The following is an 18,809-nucleotide window of genomic DNA, read 5'->3' as shown; positions in this document are numbered from 1 at the left end:
ATACTTGATGTGACTCATAAGCCGAACGAGTTACTTTCCGACGTTATTTTAGATGTGCAAGTGCCAGTCAAAAACACGCGGCGACGGCAATATGCAAACCAATTCGCTAGTTAACACCGGTCTTGTTGTGCGTGTTTCAAGCTCAAGAGCATCTCCAAGCAGAAAATGGTCAACAGCAACGTTCACACGGTTTCGTCCTGCTCAAGTGCTGCACTAAAACGGTATGTTTCTTTTTCATATCTGGAAAAACACGACCGAGAGAGGAATCAAACACGCAATCTTCGGATACGAAGTCCGACGCCTTATCCATTAGGCCACACGGTCACTGACAAACAAGTGGAACTTATATACGACTCATCTCAAAACGCTCACACCACTGAGGAGTTGTGTTTTCGTTCTACACAGACGCTGCCCCTTGCTCTTTCCCACCCATTTGATACATTCAACCTGCTACGTGACCTACCAAATATAGACTGGGAAACTAAACCACACACTTTGTGCATTCGGAAATGTAAGGCAGGGCGTCCCTCGCCGCATTTGCTACGATGTCCATTTGCTACTTCTGCAGAAGTGGCGGCGGCGGCGACGACGACGACGACGACGATGACGACGACGACAACCGCGGAAGGCTCTGAGATATGTGAGAAATACATCTATAAAATATATTTCAGACTGTCCCATCCCACCTTATGCTGTACCGCTTTGGCAAATGCTTTATCTGCGCCATTCGCCTTAATCACATCTGAGAGTAATTCTTAATAAAACGCCTCTCGCTAATTGTTAGTCATCCCAGATACTGTTTGCTATAAGGCCACGACGCGCAACTGATATCCAAAATTCGTCTGCCTCCTGTGAGGATCGAACTCACGACCCCTGGTTTACTAGACCGGTGCTCTGCCACTGAGCTAGAGAGGCGCGGCCTAGCGGTACTTTTGCGTACTTCATCCTTACGGTCGTCTGGATCATCAGACTTCAGCTGACAACACTTCATATTACCGTCTAATATTTGCAGCTATGGCGACCCATTACTGCTTGCCTACACATCTGACACGTAAAGGAAGTGCTCTCCAAATAACACCACTTGCATTTCAGAACATGTCTTTCACACATGTCTACAAAATCACCTTCACCTTCAAATACAGTTTCGTAGCGACTGACGGAGACGTAGGCAAAGTTTAAAGTTGCTATTTCTATTACATCACGTTAATCAGAAAAACGGTAAGTTACATCTGCAGAGGAACAAAATTCCGTTCCTCCCCACGTGGGGCTCGAACCCACGACCCTGGGATTTAGAGCCTTATGTTCTACCGACTGAGCTAGCCGCGCTGCCTCGGTGAGTATATGCCGGTTAGCACGTCACACAGTACTCGTTTGGTTTGATTGGTCCCATACAGAACCTCCCCATGTTGCCTAATTTTTCCTAACGTCACACTCGTCACGTAGTTCACTTTTATTTCATAATCATTTCTGAGAGGTAACAGAATTGCATGACAACCTGCAGAGCTAGTTTCGTCAAAATTAACACACATACTTGATGTGACTCATAAGCCGAACGAGTTACTTTCCGACGTTATTTTAGATGTGCAAGTGCCAGTCAAAAACACGCGGCGACGGCAATATGCAAACCAATTCGCTAGTTAACACCGGTCTTGTTGTGCGTGTTTCAAGCTCAAGAGCATCTCCAAGCAGAAAATGGTCAACAGCAACGTTCACACGGTTTCGTACTGCTCAAGTGCTGCACTAAAACGGTATGTTTACTTTTCATATCTGGAAAAACACGACCGAGAGAGGAATCAAACACGCAATCTTCGGATACGAAGTCCGACGCCTTATCCATTAGGCCACACGGTCACTGACAAACAAGTGGAACTTATATACGACTCATCTCAAAACGCTCACACCACTGAGGAGTTGTGTTTTCGTTCTACACAGACGCTGCCCCTTGCTCTTTCCCACCCATTTGATACATTCAACCTGCTACGAGACCTACCAAATATAGACTGGGAAACTAAACCACACACTTTGTGCATTCGGAAATGTAAGGCAGGGCGTCCCTCGCCGCATTTGCTACGATGTCCATTTGCTACTTCTGCAGAAGTGGCGGCGGCGGCGACGACGACGACGACGACGACGACGACGACGACAACCGCGGAAGGCTCTGAGATATGTGAGAAATACATCTATAAAATATATTTCAGACTGTCCCATCCCACCTTATGCTGTACCGCTTTGGCAAATGCTTTATCTGCGCCATTCGCCTTAATCACATCTGAGAGTAATTCTTAATAAAACGCCTCTCGCTAATTGTTAGTCATCCCAGATACTGTTTGCTATAAGGCCACGACGCGCAACTGATATCCAAAATTCGTCTGCCTCCTGTGAGGATCGAACTCACGACCCCTTGTTTACTAGACCAGTGCTCTGCCACTGAGCTAAAGAGGCGCGGCCTAGCGGTACTTTTGCGTACTTTATCCTTACGGTCGTCTGGATCATCAGACTTCAGCTGACAACACTTCATATTACCGTCTAATATTTGCAGCTATGGCGACCCATTACTGCTTGCCTACACATCTGACACGTAAAGGAAGTGCTCTCCAAATAACACCACTTGCATTTCAGAACATGTCTTTCACACATGTCTACAAAATCACCTTCACCTTCAAATACAGTTTCGTAGCGACTGACGGAGACGTAGGCAAAGTTTAAAGTTGCTATTTCCATTACATCACGTTAATCAGAAAAACGGTAAGTTACATCTGCAGAGGAACAAAATTCCGTTCCTCCCCACGTGGGGCTCGAACCCACGACCCTGGGATTAAGAGCCTTATGTTCTACCGACTGAGCTAGCTGCGCTGCCTCGGTGAGTACATGCCGGTTAGCACGTCACACAGTACTCGTTTGGGTTGATTGGTCCCATACAGAACCTCCCCATGTTGCCTAATGTTTTCCTAACGTCACACTCGTCACGTAGTTCACTTTTATTTCATAATCATTTCTGAGAGGTAACAGAATTGCATGACAACCTGCAGAGCTAGTTTCGTCAAAATTAACACACATACTTGATGTGACTCATAAGCCGAACGAGTTACTTTCCGACGTTATTTTAGATGTGCAAGTGCCAGTCAAAAACACGCGGCGACGGCAATATGCAAACCAATTCGCTAGTTAACACCGGTCTTGTTGTGCGTGATTCAAGCGCAAGAGCATCTCCAAGCAGAAAATGGTCAACAGCAACGTTCACACGGTTTCGTACTGCTCAAGTGCTGCACTAAAACGGTATGTTTCTTTTTCATATCTGGAAAAACACGACCGAGGGAGGAATCAAACACGCAATCTTCGGATACGAAGTCCGACGCCTTATCCATTAGGCCACACGGTCACTGACAAACAAGTGGAACTTATATACGACTCATCTCAAAACGCTCACACCACTGAGGAGTTGTGTTTTCGTTCTACACAGACGCTGCCCCTTGCTCTTTCCCACCCATTTGATACATTCAACCTGCTACGAGACCTACCAAATATAGACTGGGAAACTAAACCACACACTTTGTGCATTCGGAAATGTAAGGCAGGGCGTCCCTCGCCGCATTTGCTACGTTGTCCATTTGCTACTTCTGCAGAAGTGGCGGCGGCGGCGGCGACGACGACAACCGCGGAAGGCTCTGAGATATGTGAGAAATACATCTATAAAATATATTTCAGACTGTCCCATCCCACCTTATGCTGTACCGCTTTGGCAAATGCTTTATCTGCGCCATTCGCCTTAATCACATCTGAGAGTAATTCTTAATAAAACGCCTCTCGCTAATTGTTAGTCATCCCAGATACTGTTTGCTATAAGGCCTCGACGCGCAACTGATATCCAAAATTCGTCTGCCTCCTGTGAGGATCGAACTCACGACCCCTGGTTTACTAGACCAGTGCTCTGCCACTGAGCTAAAGAGGCGCGGCCTAGCGGTACTTTTGCGTACTTCATCCTTACGGTCGTCTGGATCATCAGACTTCAGCTGACAACACTTCATATTACCGTCTAATATTTGCAGCTATGGCGACCCATTACTGCTTGCCTACACATCTGACACGTAAAGGAAGTGCTCTCCAAATAACACCACTTGCATTTCAGAACATGTCTTTCACACATGTCTACAAAATCACCTTCACCTTCAAATACAGTTTCGTAGCGACTGACGGAGACGTAGGCAAAGTTTAAAGTTGCTATTTCCATTACATCAGGTTAATCAGAAAAACGGTAAGTTACATCTGCAGAGGAACAAAATTCCGTTCCTCCCCACGTGGGGCTCGAACCCACGACCCTGGGATTAAGAGCCTTATGTTCTACCGACTGAGCTAGCCGCGCTGCCTCGGTGAGTACATGCCGGTTAGCACGTCACACAGTACTCGTTTGGGTTGATTGGTCCGATACAGAACCTCCCCATGTTGCCTAATGTTTTCCTAACGTCACACTCGTCACGTAGTTCACTTTTATTTCATAATCATTTCTGAGAGGTAACAGAATTGCATGACAACCTGCAGAGCTAGTTTCGTCAAAATTAACACACATACTTGATGTGACTCATAAGCCGAACGAGTTACTTTCCGACGTTATTTTACTTGTGCAAGTGCCAGTCAAAAACACGCGGCGACGGCAATATGCAAACCAATTCGCTAGTTAACACCGGTCTTGTTGTGCGTGTTTCAAGCTCAAGAGCATCTCCAAGCAGAAAATGGTCAACAGCAACGTTCACACGGTTTCGTACTGCTCAAGTGCTGCACTAAAACGGTATGTTTCTTTTTCATATCTGGAAAAACACGACCGAGAGAGGAATCAAACACGCAATCTTCGGATACGAAGTCCGACGCCTTATCCATTAGGCCACACGGTCACTGACAAACAAGTGGAACTTATATACGACTCATCTCAAAACGCTCACACCACTGAGGAGTTGTGTTTTCGTTCTACACAGACGCTGCCCCTTGCTCTTTCCCACCCATTTGATACATTCAACCTGCTACGAGACCTACCAAATATAGACTGGGAAACTAAAGCACACACTTTGTGCATTCGGAAATGTAAGGCAGGGCGTCCCTCGCCGCATTTGCTACGTTGTCCATTTGCTACTTCTGCAGAAGTGGCGACGACGACGACGACGACGACGACGACGACAACCGCGGAAGGCTCTGAGATATGTGAGAAATACATCTATAAAATATATTTCAGACTGTCCCATCCCACCTTATGCTGTACCGCTTTGGCAAATGCTTTATCTGCGCCATTCGCCTTAATCACATCTGAGAGTAATTCTTAATAAAACGCCTCTCGCTAATTGTTAGTCATCCCAGATACTGTTTGCTATAAGGCCACGACGCGCAACTGATATCCAAAATTCGTCTGCCTTCTGTGAGGATCGAACTCACGACCCCTGGTTTACTAGACCAGTGCTCTGCCACTGAGCTAAAGAGGCGCGGCCTAGCGGTACTTTTGCGTACTTCATCCTTACGGTCGTCTGGATCATCAGACTTCAGCTGACAACACTTCATATTACCGTCTAATATTTGCAGCTATGGCGACCCATTACTGCTTGCCTACACATCTGACACGTAAAGGAAGTGCTCTCCAAATAACACCACTTGCATTTCAGAACATGTCTTTCACACATGTCTACAAAATCACCTTCACCTTCAAATACAGTTTCGTAGCGACTGACGGAGACGTAGGCAAAGTTTAAAGTTGCTATTTCCATTACATCACGTTAATCAGAAAAACGGTAAGTTACATCTGCAGAGGAACAAAATTCCGTTCCTCCCCACGTGGGGCTCGAACCCACGACCCTGGGATTAAGAGCCTTATGTTCTACCGACTGAGCTAGCCGCGCTGCCTCGGTGAGTATATGCCGGTTAGCACGTCACACAGTACTCGTTTGGGTTGATTGGTCCCATACAGATCCTCCCCATGTTGCCTAATGTTTTCCTAACGTCACACTCGTCACGTAGTTCACTTTTATTTCATAATCATTTCTGAGAGGTAACAGAATTGCATGACAACCTGCAGAGCTAGTTTCGTCAAAATTAACACACATACTTGATGTGACTCATAAGCCGAACGAGTTACTTTCCGACGTTATTTTAGATGTGCAAGTGCCAGTCAAAAACACGCGGCGACGGCAATATGCAAACCAATTCGCTAGTTAACACCGGTCTTGTTGTGCGTGTTTCAAGCTCAAGAGCATCTCCAAGCAGAAAATGGTCAACAGCAACGTTCACACGGTTTCGTACTGCTCAAGTGCTGCACTAAAACGGTATGTTTCTTTTTCATATCTGGAAAAACACGACCGAGAGAGGAATCAAACACGCAATCTTCGGATACGAAGTCCGACGCCTTATCCATTAGGCCACACGGTCACTGACAAACAAGTGGAACTTATATACGACTCATCTCAAAACGCTCACACCACTGAGGAGTTGTGTTTTCGTTCTACACAGACGCTGCCCCTTGCTCTTTCCCACCCATTTGATACATTCAACCTGCTACGAGACCTACCAAATATAGACTGGGAAACTAAACCACACACTTTGTGCATTCGGAAATGTAAGGCAGGACGTCCCTCGCCGCATTTGCTACGATGTCCATTTGCTACTTCTGCAGAAGTGGCGGCGGCGACGACGACGACGACGACGACGACGACGACGACGACAACCGCGGAAGGCTCTGAGATATGTGAGAAATACATCTATAAAATATATTTCAGACTGTCCCATCCCACCTTATGCTGTACCGCTTTGGCAAATGCTTTATCTGCGCCATTCGCCTTAATCACATCTGAGAGTAATTCTTAATAAAACGCCTCTCGCTAATTGTTAGTCATCCCAGATACTGTTTGCTATAAGGCCACGACGCGCAACTGATATCCAAAATTCGTCTGCCTTCTGTGAGGATCGAACTCACGACCCCTGGTTTACTAGACCAGTGCTCTGCCACTGAGCTAAAGAGGCGCGGCCTAGCGGTACTTTTGCGTACTTCATCCTTACGGTCGTCTGGATCATCAGACTTCAGCTGACAACACTTCATATTACCGTCTAATATTTGCAGCTATGGCGACCCATTACTGCTTGCCTACACATCTGACACGTAAAGGAAGTGCTCTCCAAATAACACCACTTGCATTTCAGAACATGTCTTTCACACATGTCTACAAAATCACCTTCACCTTCAAATACAGTTTCGTAGCGACTGACGGAGACGTAGGCAAAGTTTAAAGTTGCTATTTCCATTACATCACGTTAATCAGAAAAACGGTAAGTTACATCTGCAGAGGAACAAAATTCCGTTCCTCCCCACGTGGGGCTCGAACCCACGACCCTGGGATTAAGAGCCTTATGTTCTACCGACTGAGCTAGCCGCGCTGCCTCGGTGAGTATATGCCGGTTAGCACGTCACACAGTACTCGTTTGGGTTGATTGGTCCCATACAGAACCTCCCCATGTTGCCTAATGTTTTCCTAACGTCACACTCGTCACGTAGTTCACTTTTATTTCATAATCATTTCTGAGAGGTAACAGAATTGCATGACAACCTGCAGAGCTAGTTTCGTCAAAATTAACACACATACTTGATGTGACTCATAAGCCGAACGAGTTACTTTCCGACGTTATTTTAGATGTGCAAGTGCCAGTCAAAAACACGCGGCGACGGCAATATGCAAACCAATTCGCTAGTTAACACCGGTCTTGTTGTGCGTGTTTCAAGCTCAAGAGCATCTCCAAGCAGAAAATGGTCAACAGCAACGTTCACACGGTTTCGTACTGCTCAAGTGCTGCACTAAAACGGTATGTTTCTTTTTCAGATCTGGAAAAACACGACCGAGAGAGGAATCAAACACGCAATCTTCGGATACGAAGTCCGACACCTTATCCATTAGGCCACACGGTCACTGACAAACAAGTGGAACTTATATACGACTCATCTCAAAACGCTCACACCACTGAGGAGTTGTGTTTTCGTTCTACACAGACGCTGCCCCTTGCTCTTTCCCACCCATTTGATACATTCAACCTGCTACGAGACCTACCAAATATAGACTGGGAAACTAAACCACACACTTTGTGCATTCGGAAATGTAAGGCAGGGCGTCCCTCGCCGCATTTGCTACGTTGTCCATTTGCTACTTCTGCAGAAGTGGCGGCGGCGGCGACGACGACGACGACGACGACGACGACGACGACGACAACCGCGGAAGGCTCTGAGATATGTGAGAAATACATCTATAAAATATATTTCAGACTGTCCCATCCCACCTTATGCTGTACCGCTTTGGCAAATGCTTTATCTGCGCCATTCGCCTTAATCACATCTGAGAGTAATTCTTAATAAAACGCCTCTCGCTAATTGTTAGTCATCCCAGATACTGTTTGCTATAAGGCCACGACGCGCAACTGATATCCAAAATTCGTCTGCCTTCTGTGAGGATCGAACTCACGACCCCTGGTTTACTAGACCAGTGCTCTGCCACTGAGCTAAAGAGGCGCGGCCTAGCGGTACTTTTGCGTACTTCATCCTTACGGTCGTCTGGATCATCAGACTTCAGCTGACAACACTTCATATTACCGTCTAATATTTGCAGCTATGGCGACCCATTACTGCTTGCCTACACATCTGACACGTAAAGGAAGTGCTCTCCAAATAACACCACTTGCATTTCAGAACATGTCTTTCACACATGTCTACAAAATCACCTTCACCTTCAAATACAGTTTCGTAGCGACTGACGGAGACGTAGGCAAAGTTTAAAGTTGCTATTTCCATTACATCACGTTAATCAGAAAAACGGTAAGTTACATCTGCAGAGGAACAAAATTCCGTTCCTCCCCACGTGGGGCTCGAACCCACGACCCTGGGATTAAGAGCCTTATGTTCTACCGACTGAGCTAGCCGCGCTGCCTCGGTGAGTATATGCCGGTTAGCACGTCACACAGTACTCGTTTGGGTTGATTGGTCCCATACAGAACCTCCCCATGTTGCCTAATGTTTTCCTAACGTCACACTCGTCACGTAGTTCACTTTTATTTCATAATCATTTCTGAGAGGTAACAGAATTGCATGACAACCTGCAGAGCTAGTTTCGTCAAAATTAACACACATACTTGATGTGACTCATAAGCCGAACGAGTTACTTTCCGACGTTATTTTAGATGTGCAAGTGCCAGTCAAAAACACGCGGCGACGGCAATATGCAAACCAATTCGCTAGTTAACACCGGTCTTGTTGTGCGTGTTTCAAGCTCAAGAGCATCTCCAAGCAGAAAATGGTCAACAGCAACGTTCACACGGTTTCGTACTGCTCAAGTGCTGCACTAAAACGGTATGTTTCTTTTTCATATCTGGAAAAACACGACCGAGAGAGGAATCAAACACGCAATCTTCGGATACGAAGTCCGACGCCTTATCCATTAGGCCACACGGTCACTGACAAACAAGTGGAACTTATATACGACTCATCTCAAAACGCTCACACCACTGAGGAGTTGTGTTTTCGTTCTACACAGACGCTGCCCCTTGCTCTTTCCCACCCATTTGATACATTCAACCTGCTACGAGACCTACCAAATATAGACTGGGAAACTAAACCACACACTTTGTGCATTCGGAAATGTAAGGCAGGGCGTCCCTCGCCGCATTTGCTACGATGTCCATTTGCTACTTCTGCAGAAGTGGCGGCCGCGACGACGACGACGACGACGACGACAACCGCGGAAGGCTCTGAGATATGTGAGAAATACATCTATAAAATATATTTCAGACTGTCCCATCCCACCTTATGCTGTACCGCTTTGGCAAATGCTTTATCTGCGCCATTCGCCTTAATCACATCTGAGAGTAATTCTTAATAAAACGCCTCTCGCTAATTGTTAGTCATCCCAGATACTGTTTGCTATAAGGCCACGACGCGCAACTGATATCCAAAATTCGTCTGCCTTCTGTGAGGATCGAACTCACGACCCCTGGTTTACTAGACCAGTGCTCTGCCACTGAGCTAAAGAGGCGCGGCCTAGCGGTACTTTTGCGTACTTCATCCTTACGGTCGTCTGGATCATCAGACTTCAGCTGACAACACTTCATATTACCGTCTAATATTTGCAGCTATGGCGACCCATTACTGCTTGGCTACACATCTGACACGAAAAGGAAGTGCTCTCCAAATAACACCACTTGCATTTCAGAACATGTCTTTCACACATGTCTACAAAATCACCTTCACCTTCAAATACAGTTTCGTAGCGACTGACGGAGACGTAGGCAAAGTTTAAAGTTGCTATATCCATTACATCACGTTAATCAGAAAAACGATAAGTTACATCTGCAGAGGAACAAAATTCCGTTCCTCCCCACGTGGGGCTCGAACCCACGACCCTGGGATTAAGAGCCTTATGTTCTACCGACTGAGCTAGCCGCGCTGCCTCGGTGAGTATATGCCGGTTAGCACGTCACACAGTACTCGTTTGGGTTGATTGGTCCCATACAGAACCTCCCCATGTTGCCTAATGTTTTCCTAACATCACACTCGTCACGTAGTTCACTTTTATTTCATAATCATTTCTGAGAGGTAACAGAATTGCATGACAACCTGCAGAGCTAGTTTCGTCAAAATTAACACACATACTTGATGTGACTCATAAGCCGAACGAGTTACTTTCCGACGTTATTTTAGATGTGCAAGTGCCAGTCAAAAACACGCGGCGACGGCAATATGCAAACCAATTCGCTAGTTAACACCGGTCTTGTTGTGCGTGTTTCAAGCTCAAGAGCATCTCCAAGCAGAAAATGGTCAACAGCAACGTTCACACGGTTTCGTACTGCTCAAGTGCTGCACTAAAACGGTATGTTTCTTTTTCATATCTGGAAAAACACGACCGAGAGAGGAATCAAACACGCAATCTTCGGATACGAAGTCCGACGCCTTATCCATTAGGCCACACGGTCACTGACAAACAAGTGGAACTTATATACGACTCATCTCAAAACGCTCACACCACTGAGGAGTTGTGTTTTCGTTCTACACAGACGCTGCCCCTTGCTCTTTCCCACCCATTTGATACATTCAACCTGCTACGAGACCTACCAAATATAGACTGGGAAACTAAACCACACACTTTGTGCATTCGGAAATGTAAGGCAGGGCGTCCCTCGCCGCATTTGCTACGATGTCCATTTGCTACTTCTGCAGAAGTGGCGGCGGCGGCGACGACGACGACGACGACGACGACGACAACCGCGGAAGGCTCTGAGATATGTGAGAAATACATCTATAAAATATATTTCAGACTGTCCCATCCCACCTTATGCTGTACCGCTTTGGCAAATGCTTTATCTGCGCCATTCGCCTTAATCACATCTGAGAGTAATTCTTAATAAAACGCCTCTCGCTAATTGTTAGTCATCCCAGATACTGTTTGCTATAAGGCCACGACGCGCAACTGATATCCAAAATTCGTCTGCCTCCTGTGAGGATCGAACTCACGACCCCTGGTTTACTAGACCAGTGCTCTGCCACTGAGCTAAAGAGGCGCGGCCTAGCGGTACTTTTGCGTACTTCATCCTTACGGTCGTCTGGATCATCAGACTTCAGCTGACAACACTTCATATTACCGTCTAATATTTGCAGCTATGGCGACCCATTACTGCTTGCCTACACATCTGACACGTAAAGGAAGTGCTCTCCAAATAACACCACTTGCATTTCAGAACATGTCTTTCACACATGTCTACAAAATCACCTTCACCTTCAAATACAGTTTCGTAGCGACTGACGGAGACGTAGGCAAAGTTTAAAGTTGCTATTTCCATTACATCACGTTAATCAGAAAAACGGTAAGTTACATCTGCAGAGGAACAAAATTCCGTTCCTCCCCACGTGGGGCTTGAACCCACGACCCTGGGATTAAGAGCCTTATGTTCTACCGACTGAGCTAGCCGCGCTGCCTCGGTGAGTACATGCCTGTTAGCACGTCACACAGTACTCGTTTGGGTTGATTGGTCCCATACAGAACCTCCCCATGTTGCCTAATGTTTTCCTAACGTCACACTCGTCACGTAGTTCACTTTTATTTCATAATCATTTCTGAGAGGTAACAGAATTGCATGACAACCTGCAGAGCTAGTTTCGTCAAAATTAACACACATACTTGATGTGACTCATAAGCCGAACGAGTTACTTTCCGACGTTATTTTAGATGTGCAAGTGCCAGTCAAAAACACGCGGCGACGGCAATATGCAAACCAATTCGCTAGTTAACACCGGTCTTGTTGTGCGTGTTTCAAGCTCAAGAGCATCTCCAAGCAGAAAATGGTCAACAGCAACGTTCACACGGTTTCGTACTGCTCAAGTGCTGCACTAAAACGGTATGTTTCTTTTTCATATCTGGAAAAACACGACCGAGAGAGGAATCAAACACGCAATCTTCGGATACGAAGTCCGACGCCTTATCCATTAGGCCACACGGTCACTGACAAACAAGTCGAACTTATATACGACTCATCTCAAAACGCTCACACCACTGAGGAGTTGTGTTTTCGTTCTACACAGACGCTGCCCCTTGCTCTTTCCCACCCATTTGATACATTCAACCTGCTACGAGACCTACCAAATATAGACTGGGAAACTAAACCACACACTTTGTGCATTCGGAAATGTAAGGCAGGGCGTCCCTCGCCGCATTTGCTACGATGTCCATTTGCTACTTCTGCAGAAGTGGCGGCGGCGGCGACGACGACGACGACGACGACGACAACCGCGGAAGGCTCTGAGATATGTGAGAAATACATCTATAAAATATATTTCAGACTGTCCCATCCCACCTTATGCTGTACCGCTTTGGCAAATGCTTTATCTGCGCCATTCGCCTTAATCACATCTGAGAGTAATTCTTAATAAAACGCCTCTCGCTAATTGTTAGTCATCCCAGATACTGTTTGCTATAAGGCCACGACGCGCAACTGATATCCAAAATTCGTCTGCCTCCTGTGAGGATCGAACTCACGACCCCTGGTTTACTAGACCAGTGCTCTGCCACTGAGCTAAAGAGGCGCGGCCTAGCGGTACTTTTGCGTACTTCATCCTTACGGTCGTCTGGATCATCAGACTTCAGCTGACAACACTTCATATTACCGTCTAATATTTGCAGCTATGGCGACCCATTACTGCTTGCCTACACATCTGACACGTAAAGGAAGTGCTCTCCAAATAACACCACTTGCATTTCAGAACATGTCTTTCACACATGTCTACAAAATCACCTTCACCTTCAAATACAGTTTCGTAGCGACTGACGGAGACGTATGCAAAGTTAAAAATTGCTATTTCCAATACATCACGTTAATCAGAAAAACGGTAAGTTACATCTGCAGAGGAACAAAATTCCGTTCCTCCCCACGTGGGGCTCGAACCCACGACCCTGGGATTAAGAGCCTTATGTTCTACCGACTGAGCTAGCCGCGCTGCCTCGGTGAGTACATGCCTGTTAGCACGTCACACAGTACTCGTTTGGGTTGATTGGTCCCATACAGAACCTCCCCATGTTGCCTAATGTTTTCCTAACGTCACACTCGTCACGTAGTTCACTTTTATTTCATAATCATTTCTGAGAGGTAACAGAATTGCATGACAACCTGCAGAGCTAGTTTCGTCAAAATTAACACACATACTTGATGTGACTCATAAGCCGAACGAGTTACTTTCCGACGTTATTTTAGATGTGCAAGTGCCAGTCAAAAACACGCGGCGACGGCAATATGCAAACCAATTCGCTAGTTAACACCGGTCTTGTTGTGCGTGTTTCAAGCTCAAGAGCATCTCCAAGCAGAAAATGGTCAACAGCAACGTTCACACGGTTTCGTACTGCTCAAGTGCTGCACTAAAACGGTATGTTTCTTTTTCATATCTGGAAAAACACGACCGAGAGAGGAATCAAACACGCAATCTTCGGATACGAAGTCCGACGCCTTATCCATTAGGCCACACGGTCACTGACAAACAAGTGGAACTTATATACGACTCATCTCAAAACGCTCACACCACTGAGGAGTTGTGTTTTCGTTCTACACAGACGCTGCCCCTTGCTCTTTCCCACCCATTTGATACATTCAACCTGCTACGAGACCTACCAAATATAGACTGGGAAACTAAACCACACACTTTGTGCATTCGGAAATGTAAGGCAGGGCGTCCCTCGCCGCATTTGCTACGATGTCCATTTGCTACTTCTGCAGAAGTGGCGGCGGCGGCGGCGGCGACGACGACGACGACGACAACCGCGGAAGGCTCTGAGATATGTGAGAAATACATCTATAAAATATATTTCAGACTGTCCCATCCCACCTTATGCTGTACCGCTTTGGCAAATGCTTTATCTGCGCCATTCGCCTTAATCACATCTGAGAGTAATTCTTAATAAAACGCCTCTCGCTAATTGTTAGTCATCCCAGATACTGTTTGCTATAAGGCCACGACGCGCAACTGATATCCAAAATTCGTCTGCCTCCTGTGAGGATCGAACTCACGACCCCTGGTTTACTAGACCAGTGCTCTGCCACTGAGCTAAAGAGGCGCGGCCTAGCGGTACTTTTGCGTACTTCATCCTTACGGTCGTCTGGATCATCAGACTTCAGCTGACAACACTTCATATTACCGTCTAATATTTGCAGCTATGGCGACCCATTACTGCTTGCCTACACATCTGACACGAAAAGGAAGTGCTCTCCAAATAACACCACTTGCATTTCAGAACATGTCTTTCACACATGTCTACAAAATCACCTTCACCTTCAAATACAGTTTCGTAGCGACTGACGGAGACGTAGGCAAAGTTTAAAGTTGCTATTTCCATTACATCACGTTAATCAGAAAAACGGTAAGTTACATCTGCAGAGGAACAAAATTCCGTTCCTCCCCACGTGGGGCTCGAACCCACGACCCTGGGATTAAGAGCCTTATGTTCTACCGACTGAGCTAGCCGCGCTGCCTCGGTGAGTACATGCCGGTTAGCACGTCACACAGTACTCGTTTGGGTTGATTGGTCCCATACAGAACCTCCCCATGTTGCCTAATGTTTTCCTAACGTCACACTCGTCACGTAGTTCACTTTTATTTCATAATCATTTCTGAGAGGTAACAGAATTGCATGACAACCTGCAGAGCTAGTTTCGTCAAAATTAACACACATACTTGATGTGACTCATAAGCCGAACGAGTTACTTTCAGACGTTATTTTAGATGTGCAAGTGCCAGTCAAAAACACGCGGCGACGGCAATATGCAAACCAATTCGCTAGTTAACACCGGTCTTGTTGTGCGTGTTTCAAGCTCAAGAGCATCTCCAAGCAGAAAATGGTCAACAGCAACGTTCACACGGTTTCGTACTGCTCAAGTGCTGCACTAAAACGGTATGTTTCTTTTTCATATCTGGAAAAACACGACCGAGAGAGGAATCAAACACGCAATCTTCGGATACGAAGTCCGACGCCTTATCCATTAGGCCACACGGTCACTGACAAACAAGTGGAACTTATATACGACTCATCTCAAAACGCTCACACCACTGAGGAGTTGTGTTTTCGTTCTACACAGACGCTGCCCCTTGCTCTTTCCCACCCATTTGATACATTCAACCTGCTACGAGACCTACCAAATATAGACTGGGAAACTAAACCACACACTTTGTGCATTCGGAAATGTAAGGCAGGGCGTCCCTCGCCGCATTTGCTACGATGTCCATTTGCTACTTCTGCAGAAGTGGCGGCCGCGACGACGACGACGACGACGACAACCGCGGAAGGCTCTGAGATATGTGAGAAATACATCTATAAAATATATTTCAGACTGTCCCATCCCACCTTATGCTGTACCGCTTTGGCAAATGCTTTATCTGCGCCATTCGCCTTAATCACATCTGAGAGTAATTCTTAATAAAACGCCTCTCGCTAATTGTTAGTCATCCCAGATACTGTTTGCTATAAGGCCACGACGCGCAACTGATATCCAAAATTCGTCTGCCTTCTGTGAGGATCGAACTCACGACCCCTGGTTTACTAGACCAGTGCTCTGCCACTGAGCTAAAGAGGCGCGGCCTAGCGGTACTTTTGCGTACTTCATCCTTACGGTCGTCTGGATCATCAGACTTCAGCTGACAACACTTCATATTACCGTCTAATATTTGCAACTATGGCGACCCATTACTGCTTGGCTACACATCTGACACGAAAAGGAAGTGCTCTCCAAATAACACCACTTGCATTTCAGAACATGTCTTTCACACATGTCTACAAAATCACCTTCACCTTCAAATACAGTTTCGTAGCGACTGACGGAGACGTAGGCAAAGTTTAAAGTTGCTATTTCCATTACATCACGTTAATCAGAAAAACGGTAAGTTACATCTGCAGAGGAACAAAATTCCGTTCCTCCCCACGTGGGGCTCGAACCCACGACCCTGGGATTAAGAGCCTTATGTTCTACCGACTGAGCTAGCCGCGCTGCCTCGGTGAGTATATGCCGGTTAGCACGTCACACAGTACTCGTTTGGGTTGATTGGTCCCATACAGAACCTCCCCATGTTGCCTAATGTTTTCCTAACGTCACACTCGTCACGTAGTTCACTTTTATTTCATAATCATTTCTGAGAGGTAACAGAATTGCATGACAACCTGCAGAGCTAGTTTCGTCAAAATTAACACACATACTTGATGTGACTCATAAGCCGAACGAGTTACTTTCCGACGTTATTTTAGATGTGCAAGTGCCAGTCAAAAACACGCGGCGACGGCAATATGCAAACCAATTCGCTAGTTAACACCGGTCTTGTTGTGCGTGTTTCAAGCTCAAGAGCATCTCCAAGCAGAAAATGGTCAACAGCAACGTTCACACGGTTTCGTACTGCTCAAGTGCTGCACTAAAACGGTATGTTTCTTTTTCATATCTGGAAAAACACGACCGAGAGAGGAATCAAACACGCAATCTTCGGATACGAAGTCCGACGCCTTATCCATTAGGCCACACGGTCACTGACAAACAAATGGAACTTATATACGACTCATCTCAAAACGCTCACACCACTGAGGAGTTGTGTTTTCGTTCTACACAGACGCTGCCCCTTGCTCTTTCCCACCCATTTGATACATTCAACCTGCTACGAGACCTACCAAATATAGACTGGGAAACTAAACCACACACTTTGTGCATTCGGAAATGTAAGGCAGGGCGTCCCTCGCCGCATTTGCTACGATGTCCATTTGCTACTTCTGCAGAAGTGGCGGCCGCGACGACGACGACGACGACGACGACGACGACGACGACAACCGCGGAAGGCTCTGAGATATGTGAGAAATACATCTATAAAATATATTTCAGACTGTCCCATCCCACCTTATGCTGTACCGCTTTGGCAAATGCTTTATCTGCGCCATTCGCCTTAATCACATCTGAGAGTAATTCTTAATAAAACGCCTCTCGCTAATTGTTAGTCATCCCAGATACTGTTTGCTATAAGGCCACGACGCGCAACTGATATCCAAAATTCGTCTGCCTTCTGTGAGGATCGAACTCACGACCCCTGGTTTACTAGACCAGTGCTCTGCCACTGAGCTAAAGAGGCGCGGCCTAGCGGTACTTTTGCGTACTTCATCCTTACGGTCGTCTGGATCATCAGACTTCAGCTGACAACACTTCATATTACCGTCTAATATTTGCAACTATGGCGACCCATTACTGCTTGGCTACACATCTGACACGAAAAGGAAGTGCTCTCCAAATAACACCACTTGCATTTCAGAACATGTCTTTCACACATGTCTACAAAATCACCTTCACCTTCAAATACAGTTTCGTAGCGACTGACGGAGACGTAGGCAAAGTTTAAAGTTGCTATTTCCATTACATCACGTTAATCAGAAAAACGGTAAGTTACATCTGCAGAGGAACAAAATTCCGTTCCTACCCACGTGGGGCTCGAACCCACGACCCTGGGATTAAGAGCCTTATGTTCTACCGACTGAGCTAGCCGCGCTGCCTCGGTGAGTATATGCCGGTTAGCACGTCACACAGTACTCGTTTGGGTTGATTGGTCCCATACAGAACCTCCCCATGTTGCCTAATGTTTTCCTAACGTCACACTCGTCACGTAGTTCACTTTTATTTCATAATCATTTCTGAGAGGTAACAGAATTGCATGACAACCTGCAGAGCTAGTTTCGTCAAAATTAACACACATACTTGATGTGACTCATAAGCCGAACGAGTTACTTTCCGACGTTATTTTAGATGTGCAAGTGCCAGTCAAAAACACGCGGCGACGGCAATATGCAAACCAATTCGCTAGTTAACACCGGTCTTGTTGTGCGTGTTTCAAGCTCAAGAGCATCTCCAAGCAGAAAATGGTCAACAGCAACGTTCACACGGTTTCGTACTGCTCAAGTGCTGCACTAAAACGGTATGTTTCTTTTTCATATCTGGAAAAACACGACCGAGAGAGGAATCAAACACGCAATCTTCGGATACGAAGTCCGACGCCTTATCCATTAGGCCACACGGTCACTGACAAACAAATGGAACTTATATACGACTCATCTCAAAACGCTCACACCACTGAGGAGTTGTGTTTTCGTTCTACACAGACGCTGCCCCTTGCTCTTTCCCACCCATTTGATACATTCAACCTGCTACGAGACCTACCAAATATAGACTGGGAAACTAAACCACACACTTTGTGCATTCGGAAATGTAAGGCAGGGCGTCCCTCGCCGCATTTGCTACGATGTCCATTT

The 18,809-nt window shown here is 46.2% G+C and overlaps 12 non-coding genes across 12 annotated transcripts; all 12 read right to left on the bottom strand.

The window, feature by feature from the left end:
• Positions 1-843: 843 nt before the first annotated feature.
• Positions 844-915, bottom strand: Trnat-agu (transfer RNA threonine (anticodon AGU)). Its single transcript has one exon. It is a non-coding gene; the product is annotated as a tRNA-Thr (tRNA).
• Positions 916-2,370: 1,455 nt separating this feature from the next.
• On the bottom strand, positions 2,371-2,442 carry Trnat-agu (transfer RNA threonine (anticodon AGU)). Its single transcript has one exon. It is a non-coding gene; the product is annotated as a tRNA-Thr (tRNA).
• Positions 2,443-3,877: 1,435 nt separating this feature from the next.
• Positions 3,878-3,949, bottom strand: Trnat-agu (transfer RNA threonine (anticodon AGU)). The gene has a single exon. It is a non-coding gene; the product is annotated as a tRNA-Thr (tRNA).
• A 1,444-nt stretch (positions 3,950-5,393) lies between these two features.
• Positions 5,394-5,465, bottom strand: Trnat-agu (transfer RNA threonine (anticodon AGU)). The gene has a single exon. It is a non-coding gene; the product is annotated as a tRNA-Thr (tRNA).
• A 1,456-nt stretch (positions 5,466-6,921) lies between these two features.
• Trnat-agu (transfer RNA threonine (anticodon AGU)) lies at positions 6,922-6,993 on the bottom strand. Its single transcript has one exon. It is a non-coding gene; the product is annotated as a tRNA-Thr (tRNA).
• A 1,459-nt stretch (positions 6,994-8,452) lies between these two features.
• On the bottom strand, positions 8,453-8,524 carry Trnat-agu (transfer RNA threonine (anticodon AGU)). The gene has a single exon. It is a non-coding gene; the product is annotated as a tRNA-Thr (tRNA).
• Positions 8,525-9,968: 1,444 nt separating this feature from the next.
• On the bottom strand, positions 9,969-10,040 carry Trnat-agu (transfer RNA threonine (anticodon AGU)). The gene has a single exon. It is a non-coding gene; the product is annotated as a tRNA-Thr (tRNA).
• A 1,450-nt stretch (positions 10,041-11,490) lies between these two features.
• Positions 11,491-11,562, bottom strand: Trnat-agu (transfer RNA threonine (anticodon AGU)). Its single transcript has one exon. It is a non-coding gene; the product is annotated as a tRNA-Thr (tRNA).
• A 1,447-nt stretch (positions 11,563-13,009) lies between these two features.
• Positions 13,010-13,081, bottom strand: Trnat-agu (transfer RNA threonine (anticodon AGU)). The gene has a single exon. It is a non-coding gene; the product is annotated as a tRNA-Thr (tRNA).
• Positions 13,082-14,528: 1,447 nt separating this feature from the next.
• Positions 14,529-14,600, bottom strand: Trnat-agu (transfer RNA threonine (anticodon AGU)). Its single transcript has one exon. It is a non-coding gene; the product is annotated as a tRNA-Thr (tRNA).
• A 1,441-nt stretch (positions 14,601-16,041) lies between these two features.
• On the bottom strand, positions 16,042-16,113 carry Trnat-agu (transfer RNA threonine (anticodon AGU)). Its single transcript has one exon. It is a non-coding gene; the product is annotated as a tRNA-Thr (tRNA).
• A 1,456-nt stretch (positions 16,114-17,569) lies between these two features.
• Positions 17,570-17,641, bottom strand: Trnat-agu (transfer RNA threonine (anticodon AGU)). Its single transcript has one exon. It is a non-coding gene; the product is annotated as a tRNA-Thr (tRNA).
• Between the last annotated feature and the right edge of the window lie 1,168 nt (positions 17,642-18,809).

The sequence above is a fragment of the Schistocerca gregaria genome, chromosome 4 (genome assembly GCF_023897955.1).
Source record: "Schistocerca gregaria isolate iqSchGreg1 chromosome 4, iqSchGreg1.2, whole genome shotgun sequence".
NCBI lineage: Eukaryota > Metazoa > Arthropoda > Insecta > Orthoptera > Acrididae > Schistocerca > Schistocerca gregaria.
This window is presented reverse-complemented; position numbering and strand designations above follow the sequence as displayed.